Here is a 16,350-nt window from a genome sequence, read left to right as displayed (position 1 = left end):
CCATTTTAAATCCAGGGGCCTGGTGACATATAATATCATAAGTAGCCATATTAAATTTTTCTGACCCCTGGACTCTACACTAACTAGTAACTAACTTTATTAAACAGTTAAATTACCAACCCACCCTAAGTACTTAGCCAAAAAAGAATTTATTTTAAAAGCTACCTACCTACTCTAAAAGCTTGTTTTTTGTGGGTCTAACCACACATGGATGCACAAATCTCTTTTTTTAAGGCCCTATTTAAGTATATGATAGTACTGCACTAGCAAGCAGGTGAATTCTTCTTCAGGAATGAAGTTACCCCTGAACCACAATCTTCAGGTAAACCTAATATGACAAAAAAACTACTTCTAATATGCCTGGCCTGGCTCCAAGGGAACCAGAAGTGGGCAGGGAAACCTAGCTAAATGTACTAATGGGCGGCCTATTTATCTATAGCATTTGACTAGAACTTGAACTCTTTTTAATTCCCTACGCAAGCCTATTAAAGGTAAAAAAGCCCTCTCTTTGGTCCCTAAAAGCTAGCAATTCAGTTTTTCTTTACAAAACCTACAACTAGCCTGTCTTAAAAACCTTTTTAAAGTTTACATACCCTGTATCCAAAACATACACTCAAACACCAGCAAGTAATTTAAGTTAACAAACACCCCAACAAACACCCTCCCAAAGAAGAACAACAACCAACAACAATTGAACACTTGACCAAACCAACAGAAAAAATAACCCTGCAAAAATCACCAACCGAACTTCTGTCAAGATCACCCAACAGAGAAAAACAGCCCCTGATCCCTGAAGAAGAAGTGAATTTAATAAAATGAACAGGAACTATAAAACTCCAAACAACAAATTACCCACACAACAGGATAAAATACTGCCCCCAGAAGATCAAGGAGCAAATATAAAGCAGTAAATAAATACAAGGATAGAAATCAAAGCACCCCCCCCAAATCCCAACCAAAGCACTCCTCACACACAGCAAAAAAAATTGCAAACTTTAAAAGGCACTCTCCTTCTTGAGAACCATTGGCCAGAGAAGTAGAGCTGCTGTAAGGATTGGTCACTCACACTCCCCCTCCCTTCCTCTTCTCCCTTCTGCCTGTGCCTGTGCCTCACTACTCCCCTCTCTTGTCCCCCTCCCATCTGGTTAAAAGAGGCAGGAAACAGTGTTTCTTTGCTGTTCCTTAGCAAAGGAAGAGCAAGGAACAGCCCCACTGAGGTTTCTGTTTCTATAAATTAAGCTGTTCCTTAGCAAAGGAACAGCAAGGAACAGCCCCACTGTGGTTTCCAAAGTTTGTCAAATTTTACTGAATAAATTCAGTAAACTTAAATTTGATATTTATTTGGTAGCTTATTCAATAACACAGAATTAAGTTTGGTAACACCAAATTTTACTGAATTAAGGAAAATTTGCTATTTTTTTTTACCAAATTCCAAACCCAAATCACACACCACTAATAGTCTATTTATTGTGACAATGAAATAACTTCATCAGATTGGTTGCACCTAAACACTACTCACGATTAGACATGGGCACGGACAGCATTACGAATGGAAAAAACAAACGAACAGGCCACTCGGCTGCTTGTGAATGGGCTGTTCGGGGGGCGCCATTCTAGCCGAACAGGTGGCCGTTGCAAGCCTCGTTCATTGCGCTCGGCCACTGTTCAGGAAGCCAGACACTCAGGCGCCTTCAATCATTGCTCGGTAACGGAGGGAGGGACTGCCTGAACTCTGTCTGCATTCCCTCTGTCTCCCCAGACACCCCAATCAAAGCCCAACTTAGCTTGATGGGCAGGTCTTCCTTCCAAGTGTGGAGCTGCAAATTGGTAACAATCGGTAATGGGGGAGCAGACACCAGGGGGGGAGGGAGGGAGGAGGGGGTGTTCTGTGGCCATGGGAACTCCAATCTCATCCCTGCAAACTCTGTTAGGCAGTTCTGACTGCCAACCACAGACCTCCTGCATTTCTCAATGAGACCTCTGTTTATAAAAGGGCACTGCGCTCCCAGTTCTGGCTTTCACTTTCAGCAAGCAGTGGAGTGGGAGAGAGACAGGGAGAGTGCATTGGAGCTGGGATTTTTTCTATGTGGTTAAATAGGGATTTCTCTCTCCACTGGTTCCAGGGCTGCTGCCAGGCTCTGGGGCCTTAGTGGGCACCTCAGCTGAGGGCTCACCTTGATGATTACTTCCTGATCTGATCAGGCTTCTGGGAGTGCTGCTGGGCTAGGGCTCTAGCCCCAGCCTCTGGTTCCAGGGCTGCTGTCAGGCCTTGGGGCCAAGCTCAGTGGGCACCTCAGCTGAGGGCTCACCTTGATGATTACTTCCTGATTTGATCAGGCTTCTGGGAGTGCTGCTGGGCTAGGGCTCTAGCCCCAGCTTCTGGTTCCAGGGCTGCTGTCAGGCCTTGGGGCCAAGCTCAGTGGGCACCTCAGCTGAGGGATCACATTACTATCAGTGCCAGATCTGATCAGGCTTCTGAGAGTGCTGGGCTAGGGCTCTACCACCTCCTTTCCTGCCCACCCCATTCTTTCCGTGAAGGCAGGCAGGTGGGTGATGCCGGTGACAGCCTCCACTGCGACACAGGAGGGACGGACAAGCCTATGCCGCAGCAGTCTGTGCAATCCAACACGGCAGTTGTTGGGGTCCTCTTCGTCCTCCTCTCCCCGTCAAGCTCCCCCTCCCTCTATGAAACCGACCCTCTCTGGAACCACTCCAACCCTCCCCAACAACCTCTCCTGACCTGGCATACTGTCCTTTCCATGAAGGCCGGAGGGCGGGTAATGGCTGCTTCTGCTGCTGGCAAGATCAGTGGGTTTCGAAGACAAAGGCTGTGGGTGTTTCCCAGTCCTGCTCTGCAAGGCGGCCAGGAAGTGGCAACACTCTGTCCCTGTCTCCCTGACAAGTTCACCATCCCTCTTTGAACCTCACCCGCTCTTGAACTGCTCCAACCCCTCCAAAGGACATCTCCTCTCCCTCTCGTCCTTTCCACGAAGGCAGGAGGGTGAATGATGTGAGCTGCTGCTGCTGAGCACATCAGAGGGTTGCTTGGAGGAGGCCTCACAACTGTCTGGTTCTTCCCAGTCCCTCTTTTGACCTATCCCTCTCTGGAACCACTCCAACCCTTCCCTACAACCTCTCCTGTCCTGTCCATCCCTTCCTTTCCGCAAAGGCAGGAAAGTGGATGAGGTTCGCTGCACCCGCTTTTGGCCATGAGGGACAGCTCTGCTGCTGTTGCACATAAAATTGTACCTTGCAGTTGCCCCTGTCAACAGCAGCAGCTGTCCCCTCTGGGCAGGGGGGAATGGGTACTGCCACAATCAGTCATGTCCTTTCCGCAAAGGCAGGAAGGTGGGTGATGCTGGCGGCAGCCTCCAGTTCGATACAAGAGGGGCGGACAAGCCTCTCCCAAAGCAGTGTGCACAATACAACACGGTAGATGTTGTGGCCTTCCTGGTCCTGCTGCACAATGCGGCCGTTATGGTCATCCTTTCCTTGTCGAGCTCAAGGTCCCTCTTTGAACCTTGCCCTCTCTGGAACCACCCAGATCCTACCCATTGACCTCTCCTCTATTCCTGTGACCATCCCATCCTTTCCGCGAAGGCAGGAAGGTGGGAAATGTCCGCTGCTACTACCAGCCCACAACTCAATGGGTTTCTTGGCTCATGTGGTACCAGAACTGCTCTTTATTATAATGGGGAATTAGCTATAGCAGTCTGTAACTTAAAATTAAGCGCGGATCATAACCTATGTATACGGAGGTCCCGATCCCAGACACTCTAGTGAAAAAGAGGCAGACAACAAATAGGTTCCAAACACGTGTATTCAGTGTGGCGTAAGCCTAAACTTGCACAAGCATACAAGAGAACATACAAGATCTAGGAAATACAGAGTAGGAAATACAGAGACGTTCGCATTAGCTGGTTCCCAACAATGATAGGGGGAATACTCACTTATCCTGGAGCGAAGCAGAGACACAGCAGCGAGGGTGGCCCAATGCCAGCACTGGGACCACAGACGGACGGCAAGGAAGTCTGGATAGGAATGGCCTAAGCACCGAGTGGTCTGGGAGACCAGTTTAAGTACCCCAAAACGTACCCTGGGGCTGGTGCTGTACTTGGTGGTTCTCACAGTCTAAAACAAAGGTTCTAATGGGTTACTGAATGGCTTAGATGGGCCACTTTGGTAATCAGATTGTGATAAGTGACACCTCAGGAAGAGGGGACAAAAGAGGGAGGGGGAAATCCAAGTGGGCTGAAAGGATGTTCCAGCGGACAGGGCTTGTCCTGATGTCATCAGCTTCTGGAATGCGGAGGTTTCTTTGAGATGCATTCTCTAAGTGCTTGGGATGGTCAGCACTTAGTTCTTCTCCGGGGCGGCTCCTAAGATATGCAGAGCGGGGCGAGGTACTCTCGCTGCGGACGTGGTGTGCCCGCTTCGCCGAAATGGCTTCCCAAAGCAGTCTTTTCCTCAGGTCTTCTGGCTGCCTGAGAACATGGATGCCGGCTGGGCATAGCTGAGGCTGGTTTGCAGGCTGCCCGGTAGCGAGGGCAAGCTTGGGGACCGGCCTGCGGGAGGCTCCAGGCGGGAACTGACCAGGGAGCACCTAGCCAGGCTCGCTGGAGGTTTCCCCGGCAGGCGCCCGGCTGCTAGCAGCGGCTTGGGCCCATATGAGGCAGGCTTCCATGGAGGCAGGGGGGAACAGCACTTTTAAAACACAGTCCAAGGCAGGGAACAGGCACGGTCCGTGGCAGATGGCAATGCAGGCACGGGGCACACTTGTAATAAAGTCCAAACGCACACTAGGAAGTCCAGATACAGGTCAGGGCAGGGCTGCCCAGAAAGAGAGTCCTTTGTGCAGTTATCCAAACATGGAGTCAGTAAACTACACAGTCTATTACAGCAGCAGGGTAATTGACACGCAGGCAGGAAACTGACACGTGTATTAACACACACACACACACGTGTAAAGCAATCTTTGGTGTAGCAGTAAAACAGCAATGCAGGAAACTTTAACACAGTCCATGGCAGGCTTTAAAGCAGGGGAGGGGGCCTACTTGGCAACAATTCCCCCCCCTCGGAGACCCCGTGACGTCAGGCGCGCGGGTCTCCGAACTTGACTTCAAAGGCGAGGTGGTCGGCAATGTCCGGTGGTCGAGCTTCGAGCGGAAAAGGAGTGGGAAGGGAAGGGAGAGGAGGCGTCACTCAAAAATTTAGTTTGGAGAACCACCTAACCGAATAAGTGCAATTTAGATCAGCCAATGGGCTGCAGGTCTCTGGGTTCACACCAGGGGGTGTGCTAAGTGCAATCGTCAGAATAAATAGTAATAATTCATAGCAATAGTAATTCATAGTGATATAGGCAGCAATGAGCAATTCATGTATACAAGCGGCAGTAATTCATATCTGTGTACATTGATCAGTTCATACATGGGAATACTTCATACGCAATTCATGATAGGTTAAAAGTACTAAAAACTAGGAGCAATTCATATACATGGATTAATTCATAGGCATAGAATTAAAAGCAAAGGCAATTCATGGATACAGTTCATGAATGTAAGAATAAAAGCAGGCTACTTCATAGGAAGTTAAAAGCAGAATTCATAGGTGAGGGAATAATTCATATAGGAAAGTGCAAGTCAAGCATAGACCAATTCATAGAGGGTAGAGCAATTCATAAATGGTTAAAATCATAAATACATATATATATATGATTAAAAGCAATAAACCAGGAAGTTAAAACCAACTCATAGATAAAAGCAGCAATGATAAAAGCAAGTGCGAGGAAATAATTCATGAGGGTAAGCGGCGGAGAGGCTCATAGGGGGCAGAAAAATAAACTTTGCCATTAAAAGGCTAACTCATGCAGCCAGATTAAAACCAAATTCATAGAGTTTAAAATTAGGAATAAAATAACCTTTAAAAAGGGACCGTTCAGGAGTGGTCCCGGTTAAAACCAAATTCATAAAATGATAAATAGGCTAGAATTACCTCGGCGGAGGGAGTCAGGTAAAAAAAGGCAATTCATAAGGTTAAAATCAAATTCATAGGGATGAAGTTAATAGGGGGTGATAAAAGGGTCCCAGTTCATGGGAAGATCATGGGCGCACTTGCAGTAGATAGAGGGAGGGACTAGTTCGGGGCTAAATTCATGGGAGTAAAATTCATAAAAGTAATGGCAAGAAATTCATAAGACCATAGAGCAGCAAAGATCACAGATGGCTCAGTCCGCAGTATAGCCGCTGGACTGGGTGGCATATTTACAGAAACAAGCAAACTTAGTCCATGTGTTCCAAAACACACTTCCACCCCCCCTTGCTGTCTGCGGCAATCCGCAGAGCAGGGTCGGTGGGTGGCGAGAAGGATTTCAGGCACACAGTTCTAGTCCTCATGGAAGAAGCGCTGCTGGCGTTTGTTCGTAGGCGGGCCGTGTGCTGGGAGGCAGAGAAACAGGTCCCCCCCTAGTCCACAAGAGGGCCTCGGAGCGGTGTCCGGCAGCAAAGCGTCCATGGGGCTGGCTCAGGATCCGTACACATAGTAAAATACAAGCATAGTTCATACCAGCACAAGCAATAAAACAAACAAGGGCTGAAAACGGGGCGCCAAGAACAACCATTAAGGCAGAAGAAGGTCGGGGTTATAGTGATCCAAGCGGTAAGACAGCTGGAGTTGCTGGAGCTGTCGGCGGCTCCAACAGCCCAAATAAAGTAGTGAGGCACATAACAAAACTTGAAAGGCCAAAATAACAACGATCGGGTGCAAAGCCAAATTGTAAATTCCAGTGGCAGTGGGGCTCCAGCCAAAGAGGGTCTCCCACCACGAATGCTCGCCGGTGGTCTTAATCCGCTGGGCAAGATCCAAAATCTCCTTTCCGTTGTGGGACACAACCAAAGCAGTGGTGTCCCCGTCCCTCTGGATGCTCTGGAGGGTGTGGTGGAGCTGCGGGTGGGCCAGGAGCTCGTGGATTAGCTCCAGACCGATGCCAAGGGAGACTGGCTTCACATAACGATAGATGGAGGGTGCCACCAGGATCTCTTCTTGGGTCCAGACCTGTACCGTGTAGGTGAAGTCGCAGGCTGCCACCGAAGACAGGTTGCAGAAGCAGCGGTTGACTCCCGGGATCACGGGCTTAAGCTGGAACGAGTTCAGGACCACAAAGTCGCAGGCAGTTCGCACGCAGGCACATCCTTTCCCAAGGTAGACGACAGCGGAGCTGTTCTCCTGGACGACCTCGAAAGGGCACTCATTGAGGGCGTCGACTTGCGGGGCTACACAGGGGTGGTGCGGTGCAAAGGCTTGGTCTTGGCAAATGAAGCCGGTCTGGTCTCGATGCTGGCACCCTTGGAGGCTGACGAGCTGCCATCCGGTCGGGGTGAAGCGGGCCCAATGGTCGGGGTGGCGGGCGTAGAGGACTTCGGTGTCGCTGACTTGGAGTCCCAGAGGCACGACTGGATACACATGGAATGACTCGTGCGCACTGGCCGTTAACAAAAACAATTTAAGCTCCTGGGTGGCCGGTGAGAATGAGGAATTTACAAGGGACCACCAGGATTCAAGCTCCAGTTCAATGGGTGACAATTTGGGCATAATCAATCTTTTAATTTCCAGGGGCAAATGCCCATCCGTGGCTTGCCGAATTAGCCCCATGGCCACAGCCTGGTTTAATTGTTGGGCTTGCATACATGCCATGGCTATTGACACGTTGCGTTCCACAGACTGTGTTCCTTTGAGCAGCAGAGAAAAATCTCTTTCAATTTGACTCTCCCAGTTAACTAAAATGGAGCTGATCTCGTGTTGCCCATTTGAAATGGAATTTAGGGACTGCACCACCGGTTTACCTAAGTCGGAGATGCTAGTCGTGACATGGGCGAACTTATTAGCGAGAGTCTCAATGTTGACCGAATCCATGATTGCTAAGCCTCCGGCTGCAGGAGCAGTCCAGTCGGCAATGCTTCGTCTGGCACGCGAGAGAGAGGGGGAGGGATCGATCCACAGTTGTAGCCATGCATTCCAACCCTTGCTACCGGCCTCCAGATAGGGAGCGCACTGCGGCAGCCTCTGGGTTACATTTAGCTCAGCTAAGTCTATGCGGATCTCTTTTAAAGACATTTGCGGGCGGACTAGAACTCTCTCTCGAATGTCAGTTTTCAAAACATGGGAGCCCACTATATGCGTGCCACCTTGGCTCAATTGTTCATTGCTGGCAATCAAAGGGTCAATTTGGATGGTGTGGGTCTCCTGGGTCTGGATCAGCAGGGAATAATTGCCTGGTTCGTGAGTCAAATTTACAAAGAGCAGCCCAAGCCGGTGAAATTTCTCTACTAGGGGCTTGGTTTGGCATTCGGGCGTCTGCTGAACCAGTATCCAATCGGGTGGGCCATGTTTGGCTAGGTCTTCCTCCTTTACAATCCAGGTCAGGTTCTCCCAGCGTTCTATAGCAAAGGAGAGAACTGTGCCTGAAGGGGGCGTGATAGTGACTGCTGCAGATTCAGTGGTAGTAGTGCCTAGTAGGATGGTCATTCTAAAGGGGTCTCCTGCCTTCCATACTGCGGCCGACACTAGAATAACTTCACAGTATGGTCCGAAAGCCTCAGTGACAAATGGCGAGGTTTTGAAATTGGCAGGGGTGGTATATTTGTCTACCACCGGGACTGCGGTGGGGGCTGGCCTGATGCGGGGAAGAAACATACATGGGATCGGAGCAAGTGGTGACACTGTGTCAGTAGGTGAATAGCACACTAGCTCTTGGGACATAGTTTTGACTCCCACACATAAAATAACAAGCTCTGGGGGTCGGATCCACTGCTCTTCACAGCTGCGGAAGTTTGTGCGATCCGTAGGGGTGGTCATATTAATCTGCTGCACAACTTTGCAGACCATCATTTCATTTCCTGCCAGTGTATTGATACATCTCCAGTGGGGGTAGGGCATTAATTTGGACGGGCGTCCCTCTATTAGGGTGCCTGCCAGCACGAGCAAACACAGAGTAACCAGGTGCCTCATCTCCTGGCCTTCCTTTTCCTTTTGGTGAAAATATCCTGGGGAGACCTGCGGATATAAGTACAGGTTCCCTGAGTTTGTTGCAGCAAAATAAAATAAAGTGAAGCAGGGAAAAAGAGGGAGGGCATTTTTCTGCCAGCACTGTCTATTAAGCGGGGTTCGAACGAGAAGTCCCAGGGGCACTAAGCGAGCCTTCCAGCTTGTTGCTCTGGGGAACTCCTGTGCGGGGGCTTCTTCCTATAGCATGTATATTTCAGAGGGTAACGTCTTTACGTCGAGCAAGGGTCGGCTGTGCGTTAGGCGGGATTATGCAAACTCGCCCCAGGGGTCCCTGGGTGCCTAGACTATGTGGCCTTCAGGTGCCCCTTGCTCGGCGGCGAGCTGCTCTTATTTTGCGGGCTGAGAGCTGTCGGTCCGGCTCGGCCTGGCCTTGCCGTTTTAAAAAGAAAAAACTAGAGAGCGGTTTCCATTAACTATAAGGGTTGCTGCAGACGGGGGCCCTCGCTTTAATTTTCAAAAATAGGCCTTCGTCATATGTTTGCAGGACAAGCAATTTTTGGAGGGACTCCCTCGGGAGGCCCCATTTTCTGGTTAAAAAAAAAGATACACCAAAAAGGAAAATACACTGAGCAAAAGAAAAATACACAGAGCAGAAGCTCCCGGGTGTGGGATGCTTTTAGGTTGCCCTTACTTGGGGTGCCTGGCATGGCTTTATTATAACTTCAATATGTCTCCCCCCCTTCTTTTCCCTTGTACGGTACGGGCAAGGGAAAAGATTACCTTAGACGGGGTTGGTGGTTGCTGGCGGAAAGGGCCGAAGTGGAGCCGAAGGTGCTCGGCGGCGTTTATCGAAAAGCGGCGGAGACAGCCGAGATCTGCCGGCGCCACTGTGTCTGGGTTGTTCGGGGGTCATCTTGGCGCGGGGGATCCTGGCTATGTAAATGAGGCACGCTGCCCCTTGTGCGTAGCGAATGCACCTCAATAACATATTCCAGAGGGCACATATTTACAAAATACTGGCGGGTCTTTTACCTTTGCACTAAAGCGTACTAGCTGGTGGCGCCGTATAGCAACTCACCATGACGAATATGAACATTAGTAAAAGAGGGATGTTGGGCTATCTGGGGGTCCTTTTCCAGGGGAGGCACGGCCCTCAAAGCCAAAGCCGACCATCATGCGAAAGCGTGGGTCCGGCAGGCGAGACCCCGAATCCACGCAGATGCGGGATCTTCACCAGCACGGCGGGTGAAATGCCTCCAAACAAAGAAATCACCTTTTTTGGTGGTTTCAACGTTGGAAGACTGTATTCACTTTTGGGCTAAAGCCTCTCCAAACACTTTCACACACAGCAAATCTCTTTTGCCTGTGCAATTTTTTTCCGAACATGCGGCTTACAATCCAATTAATAATCACTCTCGGTGGTGGTCCTATTTGGCTTTGATTGCCGTGTTTCCTCCTAGGGTCCCAACTGTGGGGCCCGCCTAATGAAGTTAAAGAATAGAACTGACAAGAAATAACAAAAACATTAAATGATTATATGAAGCCAAGTTGGCCTTTTACATCTAAATTCAAAAGGGAATTGGGCTTCAGGTTCACACACACATAAAGTTAAGACTGCACAACGAAAAGGGACGGGGGCTGCGGGGACTTGAACTCAAGTCTCCTTAAGGTGGCTTTTCCACTCCTGGTTCCAATCCCTTCCAAATTCTGACAGGGAACCAGTGATCACATTTATTTGGGCTTACTTCAGCCTGGGAGAGGACAAAAGGAAGAACTGGGAGGAGGTCAGAATCCTGGTCTGGCCAGTTTTTCCATTTCAATGGGGGGTGGGGGTGTACCGCTGAGTGGAAACTGTCTGTTTTAGATGCTGCTAGCAACTGGAATTCTTTCTGGAGTTTGCTCACTTGCATTATTACATTCCTGACTGCACTTACTGCTGGAGGCTCTACCTTTTCATTAAGTTTTGGGCTTGAGCATTTTAAAATGAGGAAACAGATACACAAATGTCTTTGAATTAGCTCGAGCACTACTAAACCACACAGGCCCAACATGAGGTTTTCTTCAGGGGTGTTAGTCAGGGAAGGCTGAGAGAAAGCTATTTGGTGTGTAGTTGCAAGCACTGGATTCTCAAAGCGATTTAATTCTTTTAAAGGAACTGCATTTTTACTCTCGTCTGTTTGGTTTTCAGGGTCATTGCAAGAGGGCACAGTCACGGTGGGCTGTGTATAGCTTGGCTGGGGGCAGTCTATGGGAGCCAAGACAATTTCTTGGGGAATGACTTTTAAACTCTGCACATGCTCAGAGGCTAAAGTGAATTCTGGCTTCTTGGGCATGGGGGCTGAGGCAGAAATTGGAGGCAAAGGTGACTGACTACCTGTTTCACTACCTTTGGCGGGGCGGGGTGCTGATTCAATCACTGATTGTTCCTCTAAAGTCTTTAATCTGGCCTCAGTGAGTCTCTGGGATTCCAGGAGATTTTGCATCAGGGTTTTTAAAGTGGCAGTTTCATTATTCTGGTCCTCCAGCAAAGTCTGCATGCTAAGGAATTTATTGTGGAGCTGCTCTTTCTCTATTGTGCAAGCATTTAATTTTTCTTTTAATTCCTCATTCTCTTTATTAAGCTCATTTATTTTTAAATTCTGTTCCCTATTTACACTTATGAGCTCCTGAATTTTATTTTGCAGCTCTGCCAGGTTTCTTTCAGAGGTGTCTGGCAAAGTTGGTGCTGGGTTCTGGGTGCGAATCACCCTTTGGAATCTTTCCTCCTCTCTTTTAAGTCCCAAGCTATTTTTAGTTCCCGGAGGTCGAAGGCTAGCCTCAACCTTTGGTTTTCTCCCACAGGCAGTTAAGTGGGGAGAATAATGTGTGACCCCCGGGCATCCCAATTGGAAAAAGGGGTTCCCAGCTGGTGGCGGCTCTCCTAGGTCAGAGGGCTCCTCGTGGTCCTTTGGCTGCAGTCTCCACGAGTCAGCCTGACTTGGGGGAGGGTAGACCTGGTGATTGTAGGGGTGCGGTGCCCGAGGGGGCGGGGGTGCCGAGGGCAGCGCAGTTCTCCAGGGCTCAGAGAGTCCCTGTGGGGAGGAGGAACCGTAACTCGGGGTGGGTGCAAAGGAAACTCCCGGATGGGAGTCCCTCTGGCTGCGGCCCCGAGTGAAGCTACCACTTCTCCCACGCAAGATGCCACCTCTAGGCTCCGAGTACGAGCTATGCCCTTGGGGGCGATATTGGGAGTGGGGACCATGGTTGGCATACGTGACTGTGTTGATGGGCTCACTCTCTTTCCTATGGGAGGCCGGGGACCTCACATGGTGGATGGCGCCGGTCTCTCGCAACAGGCCAGCAATGCTCCTGATGCGAGCTTCCAGGTCTCCCCATGAGATGCTCCCGGGTTCTACTCCTGCCAGGGCCAGGCGCGTGGTGCTGTTGAGCCCATCTATGACTGCTCTCCTAAACTCTAAGTCATCAAAGTCAGGCATGTCGCTCAAGTCTAAGTCTACCTCGTCTGCTAGTTCGGCTAGGAGCTGCTTTCTGGCTAAATATGCCTCTGGGTCCTCTCCGGGTTTTTGAGATTCTGCTATGTATAAGGCCTTCAAGCTCTTGGTAGGCCAGAGGAAGGCGCACAACTCCTTCATGGCACCATACTGACTGCGAGTGGCTAATCTCCGGTTAGAAATATATGCGTTGAGGGAGGTGACTATTTCGGGGCTGGCACAGTGGCGAGCCAGCTGAGCTACATCGGAGCCACTGGCAGAGGGCTGGGACATGGTCACGTGTGCGAACCATTGTATAGCCGAGTCTCGGTTCAGGGGTCCCATGCGGTCCGCTATGGCTTGGAGCTCATCGGGCCTCCAATTGCGGGTCTCTTTAACTATTCGGTCTGTCTTCCTGCCATCCTCGTCTGTGGAGACAATTTCTTTGGTAGCTATCGGATGGAGGGGCTGTGGAGCTTCCTCGGGCTGGGACGAAGGGGGTGACCAACTGTCGGTACTACCTTCGGGGAGGGCCAAGAGGGCTGCGGGATGCACGGCGGAAATTACGGCCTGCTGCATTCCCAGGTGCTGCTTTAGGGCCTCTAGCTCCCTCTTACAAGCGGAGTGGTCTGCTGCGGCTACCTTTGCAACTTTCTGCTCTGCCATGAACTGGGCAGCATGGGTTAATTTGGCAATTTTCTCCTGTCCTTCAATTACTGCGTGCTCAGCCATATCGGCACGAGCGGCGGCTACTTCAGCCTTGTGCTGGGCGTCTTGGAGGGCAGTGGTTAGTCCCTGCTTCTCCAGCATGAAGTTAACGCGTTCTGAACGCCACTCGGCTGCTTTCTCCTCATGTTCCTTCTTTTCTTTCCTTAGCTTTTCTATCTCCTGTTCCTGTTCTTCCTGAGCTACCTGTAGCTTATTAATTAGGGACACGCTGTCCTGTAGGGCGGTGAAAAGTGCCCAAGCTCCGTATCTGTCTTTCTTACTGGACCTAGGTTTCTCCTTTTCACAGAAATCCTGGAAGGCACTTCTGACTATCTGGAGTGGGTCGGGTCCCTTGAAGGAACCGGCTTCCCAAGGGCAATCTCCCTTTTTCACTAGCCACTTCTCCAGGCGGGGCACGGTGGGGGCTGCCCGGTACATTTTACTTCGTTTAAGGCTGATCTCGGGGGAGGTTAAAGAGTGGATCAGCGACACCAGGGGTGGGGCGATTAAAGCTCCCTATAAGTTTTCCCGTCTAGGGGCCGTTCAGAGGTTACTTCCCTTCGGGTCCTCGGGGATTCTTACACTGGATTCTTAGGGGTTTTTTTTAACAACTTTCTCCTCTCTATGTTCCTTTGGGAGGTTTATCCTTCCCTCTGGTTCTCAAGGATTTTTAAACTGGGTACTACACAGGGTTTTTACCAGGGGTGGTTTGAAAGGTCCTACCTTTGGGTTTGCAAGGGTATTCTTTTTAAGGGTCCTACACTCGGTTCTTCTCCACCGGGGGAGAAAGAAAAGTTCCTATTCCCGTTTCAAGCTTGCCTACAAGCCACGGGACCAGGAAAAGTTTACTGGCTCAGATGGTGCTCTCAAGCTCTCTAAGCCCAAGAACTAAACTCAAAGTGTCCCCAGGCCTCGTGCTCAGAGACAAACGGTTAAACTGTCTCCAAGCCAAGACCAAAAGACCAAAAGCGCTCAAGGACTGCCTCTGCAAGTCCCCAAGCAAAAGCGCCCAGGAGTAAAACTACGGTACTCCCAAGCGGAAAAAGCGCTCAAGAGTTCAAACAACTCCCAAGCAGGGTGCGCCCACGAGTCTGACTTAAAACTCGCAAGCGGAAAGGCGCCCAAGAGTCTAACTTAAAACTCTTAAGCACGGTGCGGCCGGCTGCCGCGGAGCTTCAGGAACCTGGCTTTAGATTCCCAAAGCTAAACTGACCAAACGGACTATTGATCCCTTCACGTTTCCTCCGGAGCGGGGATTGAAGCCTAAGTGCTGGCAGGAACGGGGTTTGGACGGGCTTAGGAGAGACGGGGGAGGGCGGAAGAGAGTTTTATATGTGCTGCTTCAGGAAGTATATATGCGTATATATCTAGAGCCTACTTCTGGGATCCCACCCACATAGACGCGTTTAGGCGGCCCGGAAGGGGGCCAGGAACTTCACCAGTTCAGAGGTCCTCACCCACAGTACACCGGTTATAACGGCTGGAGGGCCTCGCGGTGCACCACAAAAGGCAAGTAGTCCAAAGCTGGCTGAAGGAGGAAATGGGGAAAAGCCAACCCACAAGATAGAATTGCTCGCTAGAGCCACACACACTCACACTTTTAATTCCCTGAGCTAAATTGCGCTCTTTACACTGAGGTCTGGAAAATTTTCCTCTAAGTCAGTTCGTTGAAAACACGCGTGTCGACTCACGTGCATTCACACGAACTGGGTTATGCCCGCATATTCTCCACCAGTAAACTGTTACCAGAACTGCTCTTTATTATAATGGGGAATTAGCTATAGCAGTCTGTAACTTAAAATTAAGCGCGGATCATAACCTATGTATACGGAGGTCCCGATCCCAGACACTCTAGTGAAAAAGAGGCAGACTACAAATAGGTTCCAAACACGTGTATTCAGTGTGGCGTAAGCCTAAACTTGCACAAGCATACAAGAGAACATACAAGATCTAGGAAATACAGAGTAGGAAATACAGAGACGTTCGCATTAGCTGGTTCCCAACGATGATAGGGGGAATACTCACTTATCCTGGAGCGAAGCAGAGACACAGCAGCGAGGGTGGCCCAATGCCAGCACTGGGACCACAGACGGACGGCAAGGAAGTCTGGATAGGAATGGCCTAAGCACCGAGTGGTCTGGGAGACCAGTTTAAATACCCCAAAACGTACCCTGGGGCTGGTGCTGTACTTGGTGGTTCTCACAGTCTAAAACAAAGGTTCTAATGGGTTACTGAATGGCTTAGATGGGCCACTTTGGTAATCAGATTGTGATAAGTGACACCTCAGGAAGAGGGGACAAAAGAGGGAGGGGGAAATCCAAGTGGGCTGAAAGGATGTTCCAGCGGACAGGGCTTGTCCTGATGTCATCAGCTTCTGGAATGCGGAGGTTTCTTTGAGATGCATTCTCTAAGTGCTTGGGATGGTCAGCACTTAGTTCTTCTCCGGGGCGGCTCCTAAGATATGCAGAGCGGAGCGAGGTACTCTCGCTGCGGACGTGGTGTGCCCGCTTCGCCGAAATGGCTTCCCAAAGCAGTCTTTTCCTCAGGTCTTCTGGCTGCCTGAGAACATGAATGCCGGCTGGGCATAGCTGAGGCTGGTTTGCAGGCTGCCCGGTAGCGAGGGCAAGCTTGGGGACCGGCCTGCGGGAGGCTCCAGGCGGGAACTGACCAGGGAGCGCCTAGCCAGGCTCGCTGGAGGTTTCCCCGGCAGGCGCCCGGCTGCTAGCAGCGGCTTGGGCCCATATGAGGCAGGCTTCCATGGAGGCAGGGGGGAACAGCACTTTTAAAACACAGTCCAAGGCAGGGAACAGGCACGGTCCGTGGCAGATGGCAATGCAGGCACGGGGCACACTTGTAATAAAGTCCAAACGCACACTAGGAAGTCCAGATACAGGTCAGGGCAGGGCTGCCCAGAAAGAGAGTCCTTTGTGCAGTTATCCAAACATGGAGTCAGTAAACTATACAGTCTATTACAGCAGCAGGGTAATTGACACGCAGGCAGGAAACTGACACGTGTATTAACACACACACACACACACACGTGTAAAGCAATCTTTGGTGTAGCAGTAAAACAGCAATGCAGGAAACTTTAACACAGTCCATGGCAGGCTTTAAAGCAGGGGAGGGGGCCGACTTGGCAACACATGGCTCTCCAACGAAGGGGTATTCCCAG

Source organism: Eublepharis macularius, chromosome 1 (assembly GCF_028583425.1).
Source record: "Eublepharis macularius isolate TG4126 chromosome 1, MPM_Emac_v1.0, whole genome shotgun sequence".
In the NCBI taxonomy this organism is placed as follows: Eukaryota; Metazoa; Chordata; class Lepidosauria; order Squamata; family Eublepharidae; genus Eublepharis; species Eublepharis macularius.
Note: the sequence above shows the minus strand (reverse complement) of the source record.